The sequence below is a fragment of the Macaca thibetana genome, chromosome 4 (genome assembly GCF_024542745.1).
Source record: "Macaca thibetana thibetana isolate TM-01 chromosome 4, ASM2454274v1, whole genome shotgun sequence".
NCBI classification, from domain to species: domain Eukaryota; kingdom Metazoa; phylum Chordata; class Mammalia; order Primates; family Cercopithecidae; genus Macaca; species Macaca thibetana.
Genome location: NC_065581.1, coordinates 28555744 through 28574920, shown reverse-complemented (window position 1 = coordinate 28574920; position 19177 = coordinate 28555744). Strand labels below are relative to the sequence as shown.

Sequence of the window (19177 nt, the reverse complement as noted above, 5' to 3'; positions counted from 1 at the left end):
CCCTTCTCTCTCTTTCTCTCCTTTTTTTATTTCTTTTTCTCTCATTTCTTGATCAAATAAAAAGTAAAAACAGGCCAGGTACGGTGGTGCACGCCTGTAATCCCAGCACTTTGGGAGGCAGAGGCAGGTGGATCAACTGAGGTCAGGAGTTTGAGACTGGCCTGACCAACAAGGTAAAACCCTATCTCTACTAAATACAAATAATTAGCTGGGCGTGGTGTCACATGCATGTAATCGCAGCTACTTGGGAGGCTGAGGCAGGAGAATCGCTTAAACCCAGGAGGCGGAGGTTGCAGTGAGCCAAGATTGAGCAATTACATTGTAGCCTGGTCAACAAGAGGGAAGAAACTCCAAAAAAAAAAAAAAAAAAAAAAGAAGAAAAAAAAGTAAAGACATGACCCAATTAGTTGCCTTTAATGCTCTCCTATTTGCATTTCCTATTTCCAGCCTCAGCATCACCCAAAGCAAACGACACAGCAGGAAAGAGTAAGAGGAAGAGAAGAACAAGCTTTACAAGATCTCTGGATCATGTTTCCATGTCAACTGCAAAATTATTTGCCTTGCCCTAGATCCAAAAGGTTTTCTTCCATGTTTTTTCCTAAAAGTTTTATACTTTCATGTTTTATGTTTACATCCTTGATCTATTCTGAGTTCATTTTTGTGTAAGGCATAATGTTGACATTCTTTTTTTTTTTTTTTTTTTGAGACGGAGTCTCGCTCTGTCGCCCAGGCTGGAGTGCAGTGGCCAGATCTCAGCTCACTGCAAACTCCGCCTCCCGGGTTTACGCCATTCTCCTGCCTCAGCCTCCCGAGTAGCTGGGACTACAGGGGCCCGCCACCTCGCCCGGCTATTTTTTTGTATTTTTTAGTAGAGACGGGGTTTCACCATGTTAGCCAGGATGGTCTCGATCTCCTGACCTTGCGATCCACCCGTCTCGGCCTCCCAAAGTGCTGGGATTACAGGCTTGAGCCACCGTGCCCGGCCTGACATTCTTTTAACATTTTTTTAAATTAAAAAACAAATTTTTTTTTGATAGCCGGGAGTGGTGGCAGGCGCCTGTAATTCCAGCTACTCGGGAGGCTGAAGCAGGAGAATCACTTGAACCCAGGAGGCGGCAGAGGTTGCAGTGAGCCGAGATCATGCCATTGCACTCTAGCCTGGGGCAACAGAGCAAGACTCCGTCTCAAAAAAAAAAAAAAAAATAGTGAGACAGAGTCTTGTTCTGTGGTCCAGGCTGGAGTGCAGTGGTAGTATCATTGCTCACTGCAGTCTCAACCTCTAGGGCCCCAGTGACCCTCCCACCTCAGTCTCCCTGAGTATCTGGAACCACAGGCGCAAGACCACTATGACCAGCTTTTTTTTTTTTTTTTTTTTTTGGTAGAGGCAGGATCATCCTTTGTTGCTCAGGCTGATCTGCAACTCCTGGGCTCAAGCAATCCCCCTGCCTCAGTCTTCCAAAGTGTTGTTGAGGCTACAGTCATGAGCCAGGGGGCCCAGACTTGCTTCCTCCCTTTCTTATACAATAACATAAAAATACAACAATGTAGTACAATAGTCTTGAAATCAAGTTGACTTTCTTCCCCTTATATTTTTATTCTTAATGATTATTTTAGCTATTCTAATTCCTTTAACTTCCTACATACATTTTAGAATAATCGTGTCTATATTAATAAAAATCTTGCTTGGATTTTGATAAGAATTTCGTTAAACCTATATGTCAATTTGAGAAGAACTGCCATCTTTACCATGTTGAGTTTTGCGAACTGTTAACCCTGTACATCTCTCCATTTATTTAGTTTTTGTTGTTGTTGTTGTTGTTGTTGCATTTTTGGTTTTTTAAAACTTATTTCATCAGCATTGTGTACATTACATTGTGTACGCTTCTTTTTTTTTAACGGAGTCTTGCTCTATAGCCCAGGCTGGAGTGCAATGGCGTGATTCGGCTCACTGCAACCTCTGCTTCCTGGGTTCAAGTGATTCTCCCACCTCAGACTCCTGAGTAGCTGGGATTACAGGCATCTGCCATCATGCCTGGCTAAGTTTTGTATTTCTGTAGAGATGAGGTTTTGCCATGTTGGCCAGGCTGGTCTTGAACTCCTGACCTCAGGTAATCCAACTGCCTTGGCCTCCCAAAGTGCTGGGATTACAGGCTGGAGGCACCACGCCCACCTTACATTGCATTGTGTCTTTTTCAGCATTATTCAGGTTTTGTTAGATTTACATCTAAGTATTTCTTTTTTGTTAGAAATTATACATGTTGCTGTCTTTTTAAAATTATTGTTATTTTTTTCACTTTACTAAGTTCTCTCCTTTAATATGGCAATATTCAGCAGCTTACGCTACTCTTTTATCCTTTGGTTCCCGGTGACAAACAATGCAGTAATAATGCCTCTGGTTTCAGTTCCTTTTGGATGACATTTATTAGCAGAGAGAGAGAGACCTGGTGCTTTAGCTGAAATTTGTCAGCCCGAGAAGTGCACTAACTGCTCCAAAGTATCCCTCAGGTTCTAGAAACAATGCTTGCAGTTGACCTTTTGACCAGAAACCCAGTGCATATGCCAAAAGTTTCATTGAAAGGGTACTGACATGTAAAACGTTTCCAACAAAGACAACTCTGTTTATTTCCTCATTAACAGCACACATTCGTGCCACAGAACCAAAGCTATTGGTGATAGTAACTAAAGTAGCTCTTGCCAGATCTTCTTTACTAACAGATTCTCTCTTCTCCTTATAAATCATATTCCTAAAACTAGATGTTGCAGTCCAACCTGGCAAACCAAATCTTTCATGATCTCCTCCATAAATATCACAGGACAGCTTGTCAGTTTGTGTGCTGTCACCTTTGGATGCCATTTCAAGAGCCTCTTCAAAACTTTCACAGCCATACAATAAACTGCATAAACCCTTAAACCCAGAAAGGTACCCTCTCCAAGGCTTGTCGCAGTCACTTGTTTGTAGTTGTCTTTGGAATGGACTGCTAAAATACTGACTCCTGAGCCAATGCTCACTACCAGCAGCGGATAGGGATCATCCCGGTTAAAAGGCATCTTTTGGCGTCGCTGAGGTTCTGGGCATTAGCTAAATAACAGCACTCTGCTTGTCCATTGAAACTGATAGAGTCTATACACAGCAAACGCTTTATAAGACAGACAAGTTCATCCAAGTGGAGGTTTCCAATTGTGCGAAAATCTTTTTCAAACTTGTAGGCACCACCTCCTATAGCACATAGCACCGTTTGCAATGTTGACAAGTTTTTATCTCTTCCCATTTGGATAAAAGTAGACAGGCCCTGGGTTGGAGAACTGATAAAGTGCAAGTCCCCTCTTTGGCCGAAAAGTGTTAAATCTTTCAGTTCAAGGTGTACATCCCGAATGCCGGTGGATCCATATGTAGGGAATTAACAGTGGAATTGGAAACATATAATGATTATCCTGACAGAGGGCAGACTCAGATATTGGCGGTCACGAAAGTGTTTTCTGAAGCATTTGGGTCGTCAAGGGGGTATAGCTCAGTGGTAGAGCGCGTGCTTAGCATGCACGAGGCCCTGGGTTCAATCCCCAGTACCTCCAGGTTCCGTTTTCTTCCCCGGGACACCAGTAAGAAGCGGTCCATGACATTCCCCAACTTTAAAATTTTCTGTCTGTCAAGGTGAATTGTGTTGGTCTCTGCATTTCTCTCTCATGCAGAGGGTGATTCGTGTTCACCTGAGGTTATTTGCTGCTTAGGATTATCCGCCTATTCTTTGTAAACAGACCCATCAATGATTAACATGGACCACGCACGGGGGGAAGCAAGTAGCATTCCTGGTCATCCAGCTGATTTCTAACTGTAAATGAAATCATCAGAAACCGTAGAACTGTGCGGCCCAAGTCTGATTTCAGATCAGAAGCTAAAAGGCTCAAGTCCTTTTCTGTTTCTTTTTCCAACTCCCCCTAACCAGGTTGCAGAAGCCCTACAAGATTTCACTAAAAGATTACACTGCCAGGGGTTGATGATTTGATGTGTGATGGTCACTTTTTCCATTGGAGACCCACAAACTCTGAAACTTAAACTATTTAACTACAAACACACAGCAAATGACAAACAGATAGCATTCACGTCAGCTGAAATTTGGTGGAAGTAAAAAGCACTTCTCTGGGTCCTCTGAGGAAGCTTCTGGTCTGAGATGCTGACACTGAACTCCAGGAACCAAGATCAGGATAGGAGAAAGCTCATTTTGTTGTTTTACATAAATAAAAGTAATGAACGTTTATTCTTCTAATCCCAAAGGATCCCTTTGTACCTCACTGTACTTACTCTCCAGGATTGACCTCCTTCTAAGCTAGGGAACAACCCATACCTCCAGATTAGAGCTCTTTGTGGTATCACCGTGCTAAGTAGAAATCCTCAGGGAAATTTTCTGCAAGCATGTTAATACTGTCTTGTTAAAAGAAAATCTGCTTTTATTTTCAGCTCTATTTCATGACAACAAAGGAAATAAAAAAATAAGTTACTAAACACCCAGAAGGGAGAAAAGCGACCTTTCTCTCTCTCTCCATCTGTAGAAGCCAAGCAATTATGTGGGCTTCTGTATGCATCCTTTCTTTCTTTCTTTTTTTTTTTTTTTTTGAGACGGAGTCTGGCTCTGTGGCCCAGGCTGGAGTGCAGTGGTGCGATCTTGGCTCACTGCAAGCTCTGCCTCCCAGGTTCACGCCATTCTCCTGCCTCAGCCTTCGGAGTAGCTGGGACTACAGGCGCCCACCACCACGCCCGGCTACCTTTTTGTATTTTTAGTAGAGACGGGGTTTCACTGTGTTAGCCAGGATGGTCTCGATCTCCTGACCTCGTCATCCGCCCGCCTCGGCCTCCCAAAGTGCTGGGATTACAGGGGTGAGCCACCGCGCCCGGCCTGCATCCTTTCTTTTGCTCACTTTCTAAACGCTGTGACGGCCACCATCTATCAAGCCATCGCTAAAGTCAATCTGAGGTCAACCCACTCGACTTGTGAGGGATTCATCTATACTGCCTCTGCACCTGTAACAGGACTAAAGAGGCGGTGACTGCACACGTAGTTAACACCAATTGTACCGCTACTCCGCCTTTCCGCAGCCGCTCTCCAGCTCTTTAGAGTCCTTTTGAGTCAGGCTGGACGTGAGGCATAAAGGAGATCGTTGCAAACGCCAGGAGGAGTTTCTTCAGGGTGAAGTTAACTTTCAATCGGCTTCATTCTAAGAGAAATATGTGGAGCAAACAAACGGGAACTTGCTTTTTCATCTTTTGCATTTCAAGCAAAAACTAATAAAATTAGATGTTACCACAGTCAGGCTCAGTTTCGAAGCTGCCAGTAGATTCCGCTTCTAACTTTAAACGCAGGCACGCAGGAAATCGGGAAATCCCTGCAGCTCCCTCAGAAGCTACAGTATCAGCGGTTCCTGAAGCGCAAACCAAAATCCAACATCCCTTGCTCCTCCAAAGAGCTCAGCCGGTCTGTTGAGCGACGGAAATAGCGGAGAGTTGCTCTTGAAGCCGTGACAGCCTGGTAGAAACGAACCAGGTCCCCTTCCTCGTCGAGCCTACCTCCCTAGAGACAGAAAAAGTACCTCTCTTCCCTCATATCCAGAGAAAGCGACGGAGGAATGTAGCGCTTAGACTCACTCTACCATCCCGTCCGTCCAAGCCCTAATAATCTTGAGGATGCGACAGAGCGAGACTCCGTCTCAAAACAAAACAACCCTAAAGAAGGGAGAGAATGTGCTGGAGGATAGGAAGTATCTAGGAGAACCTTCTTTTTTTTTTTTTTTGTATTTAAATTTAAGCCTTCATTTATATAAAATAAAACGCATGAAATCTATTCAGTTTATGGCTTATTATATATATAACCAAAACTCAGACCAAGATACTGAATTTTTCAGCAACCAACAGCTGCCTTTTGCCTCATTTCAATCATCCTAACTCTCTGACATCCACCTCCATAGATTATTTTCGTTATGTTTTAAATAATATAAGGCCGGGCGAGGTGGCTCAAGCCTGTAATCCCAGCACTTTGGGAGGCCGAGACGGGCGAATCACGAGGTCAGGAGATAAAGACCATCCTGGCTAACACAGTGAAACCCCGTCTCTACTAAAAAATACAAAAAAATAGCTGGGCGAGGTTGCGGGCGCCTGTAGTCCGAGCTACTGGGGAGGTTGAGGCAGGAGAATGGCATGAACCTGGGAGGCAGAGCTTGCAGTTAGCTGAGATCCGGCCACTGCACTCCAGCCTGGGTGACAGAGCAAGACTCCATCTCAAAAATAAATAAATAAATAAATAAATAAATAAATAAATAATATAAGTGGGATCATATAATATCATCGTATTTTGGGCTGCTACAAAATCACTCAAGACTGGTAATTTGTAACCAACAGAAAACTTATTTCCTTCCTTCCTTCCTGGTAATTTGTAACGAACAGAAACTTCCTTCCTTCCATCTTTTCCTCCCTCTTTCTTTTCTTTTCTTTTCTTTCAACAGAGTTTCACTCTTGTTGCCCAGGCTGGAGCCATCTTGGCTCACTGCAACCTAAGCCTCTGGATTCAAGCAATTCTCCTGTCTCAACTTCCTGGGTAGCTGGGATTACAGGCGAGTGCCACCACACCTGGCTAATTTTTCTGTGTTTTTAGTAGAGATGGGGTTTCACCATGTTTGCCAGGCTGGTCTTGAACTCCTGACCTCAGGTGATCCATCCACCTTGGCCTCCCAAAGTGCTGTGATTACAGGAAACAGCCACCGTGCCAGGCCCAGAAACTTATTTTCTCACAATTCTGGAGCCTGGGAAGTCCAAGATCAAGGCACTGGCTCTGGTGTCTGGTGATGGCCTTTTTGTTGTGTCCTCACATGGCAGAAAACTGAGGGCAATAGAGAGATGAATTTCCTTTGTCAAGTCTTATTATAAGGGTACCTAATATTATTCATGAGGAAGGAACCCTGATGGCTTAATCTTCTTAAAGGCCCTATCTCTTGATAATTATCACATGGTGACACCTAAGCTTTGGAGGGGACACTTTCAAACCATAGCAAATCTGTTCTCATCTGTGTATGGATTCTTTTACTCAATTTCTGTTAAAAAAAAAAATTAGATTCATTGTCGTTATATTGTTGCTAGTAACAGTAGTTATTTTTTATTGCTCTAGAGTGTTCCATTGTCTGAACACTGTACATCATGATTTATTCATTTTACTGTCCAAGTACATTTGCAGCACCCCTAGTTTTTGGTTGAAATGTTTAATGCTGCTGTAAATGTTCTGATACATGTCCTTCAAGGGAAATGCTCATGCACTTCTCTTGGGCATAAATGTAACTGTCTAGTTTTGGGTCACAGGTTTTATATATATATTTAGTTTTAGTTGATATTTTCATATAGTTTCCCAGTGTAGATATAGCAGTTTACAGTCTCATCAGCCATGTTTGCATGTTCCAATTGCTTCACATACTCAGCAACACTTGATATTGTTCACTTTTCACGTTAAATGATTCTGATGAAGAGCAGTATTATTTTGTGGGTGTATGTGTTTTTGATGGTGTCTTGCTCTGCTGCCCAGGCTGGAATGCAGTGGTACAATCTCAGCTCACTGTAGCCTTTGCTTTCCAGGATCAAGAGATTCTCATGCCTCAGCCTCCCCAAGTAGCTGGGACTACCGGGGCACGTGGCAGTCTAAACTTTTGTATTTGTAGTAGAGACCGGGTTTTGCCACGTTGGCCAGGCTGATCTTGAACTCCCGACCTCAGGAGATACATCCGCCTCGACCTCCCAAAGTGCTGGGAGTATAGGCATGAGCCACCGTGCACAGCTTTGTTGTGTTTTTAATTTGCATTTCCTTTTTAGCAAAAGATGTTGAGCATATTTTATATCACTCAAGAGCAATTTTTTGTGAAGTGCATATTAATTTGCTCTTTCTTATTGAAGTTTTAGTCTTTTTCTTAATACTTTGTAGAAGTTCTTAACATATTCCAGATAAAGATACTTAGTAAAACATAAGTATTGAAATATCTTCTCCTAGACTGTGGTTCATCATCTCTTCTTATTTTTATTTATTATTTTTTTTGAGACAGAGTCTGGCTCTGTCGCTGGGGCTGGAGTGCAGTGGCCAGATCTCAGCTCACTGCAAGCTCTGCCTGCCAGGTTTACGCCATTCTCCTGCCTCAGCCTCCCAAGTAGCTGAGACTACAGGCGCCCGCCACCTCGCCCGGCTAGTTTTTTGTATTTTTTAGTAGAGACGAGGTTTCACCGTGTTAGCCAGATGGTCTCGATCTCCTGACCTCGTGATCTGCCCGTCTCGGCCTCCCAAAGTGCTGGGATTACAAGCTTGAGCCACCGCGCCAGGCCCCCCACCTTTTTTTTTTTTTTTAAAGACAGAGTCTTGCTCTGTCACCCAGGCTGGAGTGCAGTGGCGCGATCTCGGCTCACTACAAGCTCCACCTCCCGGTTTCACGCCATTCTCCTGCCTCAGCCTCCAGAGTAGCTGGGACTACAGGTGCATGCCACCCCTCCCAGCTAATTTTTTGTATTTTTAGTAGAGATGGGGTTTGCACCGTGTTAGCCAGGATGGTCTTGATCTCCTGACCTCGTGATCCGACCACCTCGGCCTCCCAAAGTGCTGGGATTACAGGCGTGAGCCACTGCGCCCAGGCTCGTCTTTTCTTAAGTAGGATGGGGCTTGAAAAACTTCGTAAGCAGATGAAGGAGAAGAAATGGACACAGACAAGTTGAAGACCCCAGAGAGAGTTCCATCTGGACATCTTACCTCTTGGCTGTGGGAGAAAATGCCCTCAGGCAGTTGGCTGGAGAGAAAAACCTCAGAATAAACTGATGGGCTGAAATGTTCTAGAAGCAGAAACAGTGTGATTTGGTCTGTGATTCTCTTACTTTTCTCCTAGAAGCTTTTAGGGGATATAGTTTAGAGGTAAGAAATACTGAGATATGAGGCAGTGGATTTTCTATCTGGCCAACTTATCATATTTTTTAAGACCTCTCAGAAATATGGCTAAAGCATCAAAAAAGATCTTCACGATGTTTCTTAGTGAGAGAGGTGTGGCTCAGTGGTAGTGTGTCCTTGCCTTGCACAGGGTTCAAAAGCACACATGTTCATCTGTTTTTCACAATTCTTGCCATTCTGTACTTTTCTCCTTTTAAAAACACGTTTTGCGTGGTCACACTAAAATAAACATACTTTCCATTTCCACTCCCTGGGTCTCTGTACCACCTAAGGTGGATGTGTCAGCCCGAGATGAGTGACAGGAAGGGAATAGCGAAAATGAATTGTCTTGCTCTGGATTTCTTTAGTCGGAAGCTATAAACCCACACCACATTAACATGCCCAATAATCTTTTGTTCCTTTTTGCCATATCGTTGAAGAGTAAGACAGAAAAACAAGAGCCCAGAGAAGAGAAAAGATTTTGAAAAGTCTAGAAATTTTTCTGTTGAATTCCCTTGGTATTCTGAGCAGTGACCAAGTTGGAGAACATGTTCTTGCTGTAGCAGGATGAGCCACAGACAGAACTCCTCAGACACCGGATTAAAGAAAGAAGAGGTTTTTATTTGGCCGGGAGCATCGGCAGACACTCTTAAGAGCTGAGCTCCCTGAAGACAGAGTTCCTGGCCCTTTTAAGGGCTTACAACTCCAAGGGGTTCCATGTGAAAGGGTCGTGATAGATTGAGAGCACATGTGGAAAGAGTGGGGGGTTAATCTTTTAACCTCAGGCCTGGTCATCAGTGGCACTGGCTGGTCTTGCCACTGACTTAATTCCTGTTGTTTTTCAACTTTTCCTTCCTCCTCCTCTTCAGAGACAGGAGACAGTAAGAGAAATGGTTTCTTTCCTCATTCCCCCCTTTGAGAACCTCACTCACTAGTGGGAGTTCTCACTCTCATCTTCACTACCCAGGTCTTCCTGCCAGTCCAGTTCCATTGACTTCTAGAGTTACATACTTTCCTGTTTTCCAACGGGGATCAAATAGTTCTAATGGGTTATAGCACACATCAGTCTGGTCCCTTCCTGGGCTGCATACCTTGCACTGGGTGGCATTATACACATAAGTCCCTTTTAAACAAAAAGACTGTTTGAACTTTTTGCCCTATCTCAGTCTGAGGAAGGTCAGTTGAAGTCCTTACTATACAAGTCCAAAATTTAAGAAAACTGAATCCCATGATGAACTTCCTCACGCTTCAGCCATGCGTGGACCAGTCAGCTTCTGGGTGTGACTGGAGCAGGGCTTATCATCTACTTCAGAGTCACTCTGCAATGGTTGTCCAGCTTTGGTCTTGCCTCCCGGGTTTCAGGTGCTGCAGGTTTTACATGGCTGTGGTGGATCCAGGCTGGGATTCCCTCTACCTTCACAGCAGTGGGAGTGGTCAGGACGACAGTCTGGGGTCCTTTCCACTGTGGGCACAAAGAGGCTATGTTCCAGTCCTTGATCCACACTCAATCACCTGGGGAGAAAGGGTGAACTGGGGAGAATAAGCTAACAGGGCATCTCTCATTTACCCAGGTGAGATTGTGTGTGTAATTTTTCCTAAAGCCTGTAGCTGTTGCTGTAACTCAACTTCACCTAACTCTCAGGGAGTGCCTAGAAGTCCCCACAATATGGGAGGGGGCCTATGAGATAATATTTCATAAGGGGAATATCCTGTTCTTTTAGAAGGGGTACACCTAATTTTAAATAATACCACAGGGAGAGCCTGTATCCATTTTAATCTTGTTTCCTGACACACTTTCCCTAAACTATTTTTGATAGTCCAATTCATCCATTCCACCTTTCCGGAACTTTGAGGCCAGTAGGTGGCATGCAGTTTCCATGTGATCCCCAATACCTTTGCCGTCTTCTGTACCAAGTCAACCACAAATGCTGGCCCATTATCTGAGCCGATCCATAAGGGCAGTCCAAATTTAGGAATAAGATCTCGAAGAAGCACATGGGTTACTTCACGAGCTTTCTCAGTTCGTGTTGGATAAGCCTCCACCCACCCAGAGTAGGTACACACAAGAACTAGTAAATACTTGTTACCCCCACACTTTGGCATCTCTGTGAATTCCACCTGGCAATCTTCAAAGGGGGCTGCTCCATAAGCTTGTATGCCAGATGGAACGGCTGGACCTTGCCTGTATTGTGCTGTCAGGTAACACACTGCTGGCAGGTAACACACTGCTGCGTCACCGTTTTGGCAAGGGCTGACAAATGCAAGATGTAGAAATACTGGCCTAACAACTTTTCAAGTGACTCCTGACCTAGATGGGTGGTTTCGTGCACAGCCAGTACAACTGCAGCTCCTAGCAGCTGTGGCACAGCTACTCTCCCATCTGGTAACCGAATCAGTCTTTCCTCCATCACTTGCCCTCCCTCTGCCTGGAGAAAGTCCTTTTCTTCTTTAGAATCAGTAGGTATAAGATCAGGTGCTTGAGGGAACAGAGGGGCTGTGACTGATGCCCGGAAGGGGGCAGATGCTGCTTTTCGAGCCTTTGAGTCAGCGCGGGAATTCCCCAAACCCACCAAGGTGGAAGCTCACCGGTGTCCTCTGCAATGCATAACTGCCACCTTGTGGGGTTTCCATACTGCTTCTAATAATTGCAAGATTTCTTGTGGATATTTTATGTCTTTTCCCCCACAGTTCAATAGGCCCTTGTCTTTATATAATGCTCCATGCACTTGAAGGGTTAAAAAGGCATACTGAGAATCAGTGGAAATGTTTACAGTCTTACCTTCACTGAGTTTTAAGGCCCAAATTAAAGCAATGAGTTCAGCTTTCTGGGCTGAAGTGCCCTGGGGCAACAATCTGGCTTCAACAACAGTGTCCACAGCCGGGCGCGGTGGCTCAAGCCTGTAATCCCAGCACTTTGGGAGGCCGAGACGGGCGGATCACGAGGTCAGGAGATCGAGACCATCCTGGCTAACATGGTGAAACCCCGTCTCTACTAAAAAATACAAAAAACTAGCCGGGCGAGGTGGCGGGCGCCTGTAGTCCCAGCTACTCCGGAGGCTGAGGCAGGAGAATGGCGTGAACCCAGGAGGCGGAGCTTGCAGTGAGCTGAGATCCGGCCACTGCACTCCAGCCTGGGTGACAGAGCGAGACTCCGTCTCAAAAACAAAACAAAACAAAACAAAAAAAAACAAAACAGTGTCCAGGGTTACCACTGCATACCCTGAACATCTCTCTCCTTGTGGGTTGATGAAGCTGCTCCCATCCATGTATAGTTCCCAGTCTACTGATGCCCAAGGCTGGTCCCAGAGGTCAGGTCTGCTAGAATAAACTGAGTCCAACACTTGTACACAGTCATGCTCAACAGGGCTCTCTTGATAACGGGAGCAAGGTGGCGGGGTTCAGGGTGTTACAAACATCAATAGTTACACGGGGATTTTCACAGAGCAAACTTTGGTACTTGGTGAGTCTAGCATTCGTTAGCCAATGATGTCCTTTAGTATTCATTAAAGTCACCGCAGCATAGGGGGCGTTTATGTTCAGGTTTTGCCCAAGAGTCAGCTTATCTGCTTCTTGTACTAGCAGGGCAGTTGCTGCAAAGGCCCTCAAACATGGGGGCCATCCTTTAGAAACCCCATCTAATTGTTTGGTGAGGTAGGCCACCGGCCTTGGCCAGGGCCCCACAGTTTGGGTTAAAACTCCAACTGCCATCTTTTCTTTCTCTGACACATACAATGCAAAAGGCTTTGTCAGATTGGGTAGCCCCAGGGCTGGGGCTGACATAAGTTTTTCCTTTAACTCATGAAAGACTTGCTGTTGTTGGGATCCCCATTCAAAAGTTTCCCAGTCCCCTCCCCACCACCACTTTGTGACCTCATACGAAGGCTTGGCTAATACTGCAAAGTTCGGGATCCACAGTCTGCAAAACCTCACAGCTCCTAAGAATTCTCTCACCTGCCTTCTGGTCTTAGGCTCGGGTAGATTACAAATGACCTGCTTTCTTTCTGATCCCAGGCTGCGCTCCCACTGTTGGATAGTAAATCCCAAGTAATATACCTGCTGTCGGCAGATCTGAGCTTTTTTCTTGGACACCTGATACCCACAGTCTTCCAGGTGCTGGAGTAGGGCATCCGTTTCCTTGGCGCACCCGCCTGCCGTGGGGTGTCCCAGCAGAAGGTCATCAACGTACTAGAACAACACGCAGCCTAGGTCTCTGGTGGGAAACTTCTGGAGGTCTCGAGTCAATGCCTCCCCAAAGATGGTGGGGGAGTTCTTGAACCCTTGGGGAAGCTGGGTCCAAGTGTACTGAGTCAGTGACACCTGACTCTGGATCTTCCCACTGAAAGGCAAACAGTTTCTGACTCTCAGATGCTAAAGAAAGCGTCTTTCAGGTCCAAGCAGGTGAACCAGCTGTCCTCAGCTGGCAGCAACCCCAACAATGTGTACGGGTTAGGTACTGTTGGATGCGAAGTCACTGTAGCTTGATTAACTAAGTGCAAATCCTGTACCAGCCTGTAGTCTTTGGTCCCTGGCTTGGGAACAGGCAGGAGGGGAGCGTTCCACAGAGACTGACAAGGAACTATAATTCCAAAGGTTCTTAGGCGCTTGAGACGGACCTGGATACCTTCAAGAGCTTCTCTTGGGACCAGGTACTATTTTTGCCTAACTGGCTGGGCCCCAGGCTTAACTTCTATAAGTATGGGGGCTTGGTTGACTGCCAACCCTGGAGGGTTGTCTTGTGACCACACTTTTGGCCACTACTTAGCTAGAGCTGGTCTTATATCTTGGCCTGGCTCAGTTAAGAAAAGTCTCCATTCCTCCTCTCAGGGGACCGTAAGGGTCATAATGACTCCTGTTCCGGGTAACTTTAGCAACAAATAGCCGTGCTCTGTAAAAGAGATGGTGGCTCTCAGCTTGCTAAGCAAGTCCCTTCCCAACAAGAGCAAGGGACAGTCAGGCATGTACAAAAACTGATGAATCACTTTATGTCCTCCTACAGTACAAGTCCGGTGCAAGCAGAAAGCTTGCTTTGCTGAAACCCCTGTGGCTCCGATTATGTCAATAGTCTTTTTGGATAAGGGGGCGAATGGGGCAGTTACTACCAAATGTTCAGCACCGGTATCTACAATAAAATCAATGTCTTTACCCTCGACTGTCATCCTGACCATAGGCTCTTTGGGGGCACTTGAGCCCAGTCCCCCTCAGTCCAATAACCCTTTTGCCAGGTTGAGCAGGGTCCCTTCCTCCTTGTCTGGGGCCTCCTGCTCTGAGTCACCTTGTTTTCCTTTTAGCTAAGGGCATTTGTTCTTCCAATGTCCTATTTCTTTACAATAAGCACACTTGTTATGCTGCAAACGCTGACAGCCAGGCTGAGTTTCTTTCCCAGGCCCCTCCTTCCCTTGCCTCTTTGGGGGGACCCCTCTGATTGCTGCAGCTAACAGGTCAGCATTTCGCTGGGCCTGACGTTCATCCTCTTTGCAGTTTTCCTCACGGCTTACTGCATCCCTGTTTACTAACACCTGGTTAGCTATTTCTAATAACTGTGATGTATTCATCCCTGCAAAGCCAGCCTGTTTCTGCAGTTTTCCTCTAATGTCTTCTGCGCTTTGACTAACTAAAGCCATGTTAATCATGCGCTGATTTTCAGGGCTATCGGGATCAAAGGGAGTATATATACGATGGGCCTCACACAGTCTCTGGTAGAATTGTGCTGGACTTTCTTCTATTCCCTGAACGACCTCAGAGACTTCATTAACGTTTGTGGCCTTCTGGGCTCCCCTCTTTAATCCTTCCAAGAGAGCTTCCCTGTATTGGTTCAGCCTTTCTACATCCTCTCTTTCATTTGGGTCCCACTGGGGTCGGTTGGTTCCTGGTAACTAGGTCTTTACATACTCTTGGGGGTTTTGGTAATCAGCCACTTAGTTGCTGCTTGGAGCACTCTCCGCCTTTCATCTGTGTTAAAGAGGAACGTGAGCAACTGGTAGCAATCAGCCCAGGTGGGGTTGTGGGTCTGGATAATAGTTTGGAGCAAATCAATTAGAGCTTGTGGCTTTTCAGTATAGGACAGGGTACCAGTTGAGAAGGTCAGCAGAGGTGAAGGGCTGGTACACAAAAACATGCCTCTCCACCATGTGACCGTCCTCATCTATCCCAGCATACTGCTGCTCTTTCAGGGGCATTTGTATCCCAATTTTGGGTCGTAAATGAGCTGCCAAGGGAGGGGTTTCTCCCAAGTCTTCATCTCCTCTCTTGTCTACTCTGGGTGGCCTAGGGATATGTATGTTTTGCGGAGGGGCAAGCACTGTGGGCTCAAGAGTGGGGAGCCTCTCTCCCTGGTAAGGGGAGGGCACCACTGGGATCACTGGTGCCATCTCCTGCAATGGATCTTCTGATATTGGGTCGAACAGAGCTTCAGGAATTTATTTCCCTTGGCAGATGGAGTGGGATCCTTCCTTGGCTATCTTTCTCTTTGCTACTAGGACTGCTGCTGCCTGCCCTCTTAGCCACCGTGGGGGGTCTAGCACCAGCTGTAACCAATTATCTATGTATGGGAACTGGTCTGAGTATCCTGCCTTACCAGTTACCCTGTGCCATACTTTAGAAACAAGGGACCTGTCCAAACTTCCTTCTGATGGCCAACCCACTTCTAATGTTGGCCAATCTATTTCACACAAAGTTCTAAGTTTTCCTGGTGTCATAGTAACCCTATAGTCTCCACTAAATCCTTCCTTGAAATTTTGCAACATAGTTCCTAGTGGAGTGGGCTTTCTTTGTGTCTGACCCATGTTTCCACGAGACAAAACACCACACTCACACCACATGCACACATCCCAGAACAAAGAGCGGGTAAAAAGGGCACACACACACACTCTTTTAGTTTACACCAAACCAGAATCAAAACCAAAATCAGAGTATCCAGAAATCCAAGCCAGGTCAAAACCAAATCCAAAGTATCAAGCAATTCAAGTCAAGTCAAAGCCAAAGTGCCGGCTCAGGCAAGCCGTGGGTGATCTGGTGATCAGGCCACGCTTCCACTCAAATGGAGTGGGCAAGTTCCAAAGACCAGTTTTACCACGTTTCAGATGTCCAGACTTAAAGGGCCAGTTCCTTCCCCATGTTCAGCCACTGTGTTGATCCTCTATTGGGCCTGCTGTGCACTGCTCTGAGGAGGCATTCCACCGGGGCAATTGCCTACCCGGAAGCGCTCTCAGGACCCCGTCCCTCAAGCTGGCCAGAGTACCCCGCAGGGATGTTCCACAGGGCAGGCCTAAGTGGCCTAAAGGGCTGCCTCGACCGCGTGTTAATCACCTCGATTCCCGGTCAGGGAACCAACAAATGTAGCAGGACGAGCCACAGACAAAACTCCTCAGACACCGGATTAAAGAAGGAAGAGGTTTTTATTCCACTGGGAGCGTTGGCAGATTCGTCTTAAGAGCCGAGCTCCCCAAAGACAGAGTTCCTGGCTCTTTTAAGGGCTTACAACTCCAAGGGGTTCCACATGAAAGGGTCGTGATAGATTGAGAGCACATGTGGTTAGAGTGGGGGGTTAATCTTTTAACCTCAGGCCTGGTCATCAATGGCACTGGCTGGTCTTGCCACTGACTTGATTCCTGTTGTTTTTCAACTTTTTCTTCCTCCTCCTCTTCAGAGACAGGAGACAGTAAGAGAAACAGTTCTCTCCTCATTGCTTTGCTCTATTCTTCACCTTTGCCTTTTCTTTCCCCGGCTTTTGCTAACCCATTCATTGTCCTTAAAATTGGGTCCTATTTTCAGACATAAATTGGAGCAGAATCTATATTTTGGGGGTGAAGGGGTGAGTGAATGACAGGGGATATTGAAGACAACAGAACTGGAAGATATACTGACCCTACAAATGACAGTTTTATATTTTGAAGAAATAGCTAAAAGAATAGGCTCAAAGCAGCCGAAATAGCTCAGTTGGGAGAGCGTTAGACTGAAGATCTAAAGGTCCCTGGTTCAATCCCGGGTTTCGGCAGGTTTGTTTTTTCAGTTTTAGTTTTGCCTAATAGAACTCTTATTTTTATTTATTTACTTATTTTTTCCTTGGAGTTTCACTCTTGTTGTCCAGGATGGAGTGCAATGGAGTGAACTCGGCTCACTGCAACCTCCGCCTCCTGGGTTCAAGTGATTCTCCCGCCTCAGCCTCCCGAGTAGCTGGGATTACAGGCAGGCACCACCACGCCTGGCTAATTTTGTATTTTTAGTACAGACGGACTTTCTCCATGTTGGTCAGGCTGGTCTCAAACTCCCGACCTCAGGTGATCCCTCAGCCTCGGCCTCCCAAAGGGCTGGGATTAGAGGCTTTAGCCACAGCGCCCGGCTAATACAACCCTTATACAACACTTGCATGCCAATACCAGAAGGGTGTATAGAACTCCAATTTTTTGCTGTTGAAAATCCGATAAAGGTACTACACACACACACACACATATGTGTGTGTATATACGTGTATATATATATACGCATGTATATATGCATCACTTTGGTTTCATATTCCACTGAAGTCTTCCATGAAGCGCTGACATTAATAAATTATTTAAAGTCTTAAACCTAGGAAGTGATTTTTTTTTTTTTTTTTGAGATTGAGTTTTTCTCAGGCGCCCAGGCTGGAGTGCAGTGGCGCGATCTCGGCTCACTGCAACCTCCGCCTCCCGGGTTCAAGGATTCTCCTGCCTCAGTAGCTGGGATTACAGGCGCCTTCCATTTCATGTCGTATACAGTATTCTAAATAATTTATATCCCCTATTAGTACCGAGGATCTTCTACTCACAGCCGCTGCAGACGCTCCATTAGACTCAGAAAAAGAAAGCTACCTCCTGAAAATTATTACAAGAAGGTTTTTCAGGAAGGGGGTGTAGCTCAGTGGTAGAGCGCATGCTTTGCATGCATGAGGCCCCGGGTTCGATCCCCAGCACCTCCAAACGTTGGTTTTGCTATGGCAGTGCTCAAACCTAATTCTCAAGCAACGTTAGACTCCGAATTCTCGAGCAACGTAGACTTCTGCCTCCGCACCTTTTTCTATCCTATTTCTGCACATACAGAGAGTAAAGACGTAACCCAATGGGTTGCCTCCATTTATAACCAATCTCTATGCTGTGAGCTTCGACATCACCGAAGGCGACTGCCACGGCCGAAGGAAGGTGAAAAAGAAATGAGGAAGACAGAATGGGATTCCAACAGGGCCTCTTGAACCCAAACAAAAGACTGCACATCCACGGGCAGTTCACATTAGCTCTCATTTTGTACTATGATTAAAGAGAAGGAAAGACAAAGAAAGAAGAAGAAGGGAGAAAAACGCCGCGCGGCCTTTTTTTTTTTTTTTTTTTTTTTTTTTTTTTTTGAGACGGAGTCTCTCTCTGTAGCCCAGGCTGCAGTGCAGTGGCTCGATCTCCGCTCACTGCAACCTCTGCCTCCCGGGTTCGAGTGATTCTCCTGCCTCAGCAACTGGGATTACAGGCGCGTGTCATCACGCCTGGGTAATTTTTGTATTTTTAGTAGAGACGGGGTTATATCATGTTGGCCACGCTGGTCTCGAACTCCAGACCTCAGGTGATCCACCCGCCACAGTTTCCCAAAATGCTGGGATTACAGGCGTGAGCCACTGCTCCCAGCATCATCTTTTTTTTACATTAGTTTTGTTTTTTGGGCCAAAGAACAGAGCGAAAGCATCTTATCCACTGATTTCTCCTACAGTCTCTCCCTGTCAACCTGTGCAGAGAGCACAGCCACAAGTGTGATCCAATACTGAGACAAGGACTGCTGTGGCTCTCCAGCCACTTGAGTTGGGAGTGGAAGGATACTGGATGACCGAACGAAGACTGTCGGGGAATTAGAGGCCTTCCACATGCTAGGAGCAGAAACCAATATGGATCAACATTCCGTACTGATATTCCATACAATCGATTCATTTTCCTGTATTTCTTCAGCAATTCCATTTCCTCGTTAAAATAAAACATTGCCTGGAAACCTCTGTTAACGGTCAACGGAGGACTCATATGAAAAAGTAGGAAAAGTTTTTCTGTCACAATAGAAGATAGACGCAGAGTAAAAGATGAGTGGATCGCAAAAATTGTTTTGTTCTTTCTCGTCATTCCCATCACATCTGCATTGTATGACCAGGGAACTCCCAGGAAATCCTGTCCACTGATGATAGCTTTTAGGGGTTTCCAATGCTGTATGTTTCAAAATTGCTGTACTCTGTGTGTAGGTTTGCTGTTGAATCAAAGCAT

General features: G+C 45.7%; 3 non-coding genes and 1 pseudogene across 3 annotated transcripts; 3 read left to right on the top strand and 1 right to left on the bottom strand.

Moving 5' to 3' along the window:
* Window positions 1-2449: 2449 nt before the first annotated feature.
* On the bottom strand, window positions 2450-3389 carry LOC126953341 (pantothenate kinase 3-like; annotated as a pseudogene).
* Window positions 3390-3498: 109 nt separating this feature from the next.
* TRNAA-AGC (transfer RNA alanine (anticodon AGC)) lies at window positions 3499-3570 on the top strand. Its single transcript has one exon. It is a non-coding gene; the product is annotated as a tRNA-Ala (tRNA).
* Window positions 3571-16850: 13280 nt separating this feature from the next.
* On the top strand, window positions 16851-16923 carry TRNAF-GAA (transfer RNA phenylalanine (anticodon GAA)). Its single transcript has one exon. It is a non-coding gene; the product is annotated as a tRNA-Phe (tRNA).
* An 873-nt stretch (window positions 16924-17796) lies between these two features.
* Window positions 17797-17868, top strand: TRNAA-UGC (transfer RNA alanine (anticodon UGC)). The gene has a single exon. It is a non-coding gene; the product is annotated as a tRNA-Ala (tRNA).
* Window positions 17869-19177: the final 1309 nt, after the last annotated feature.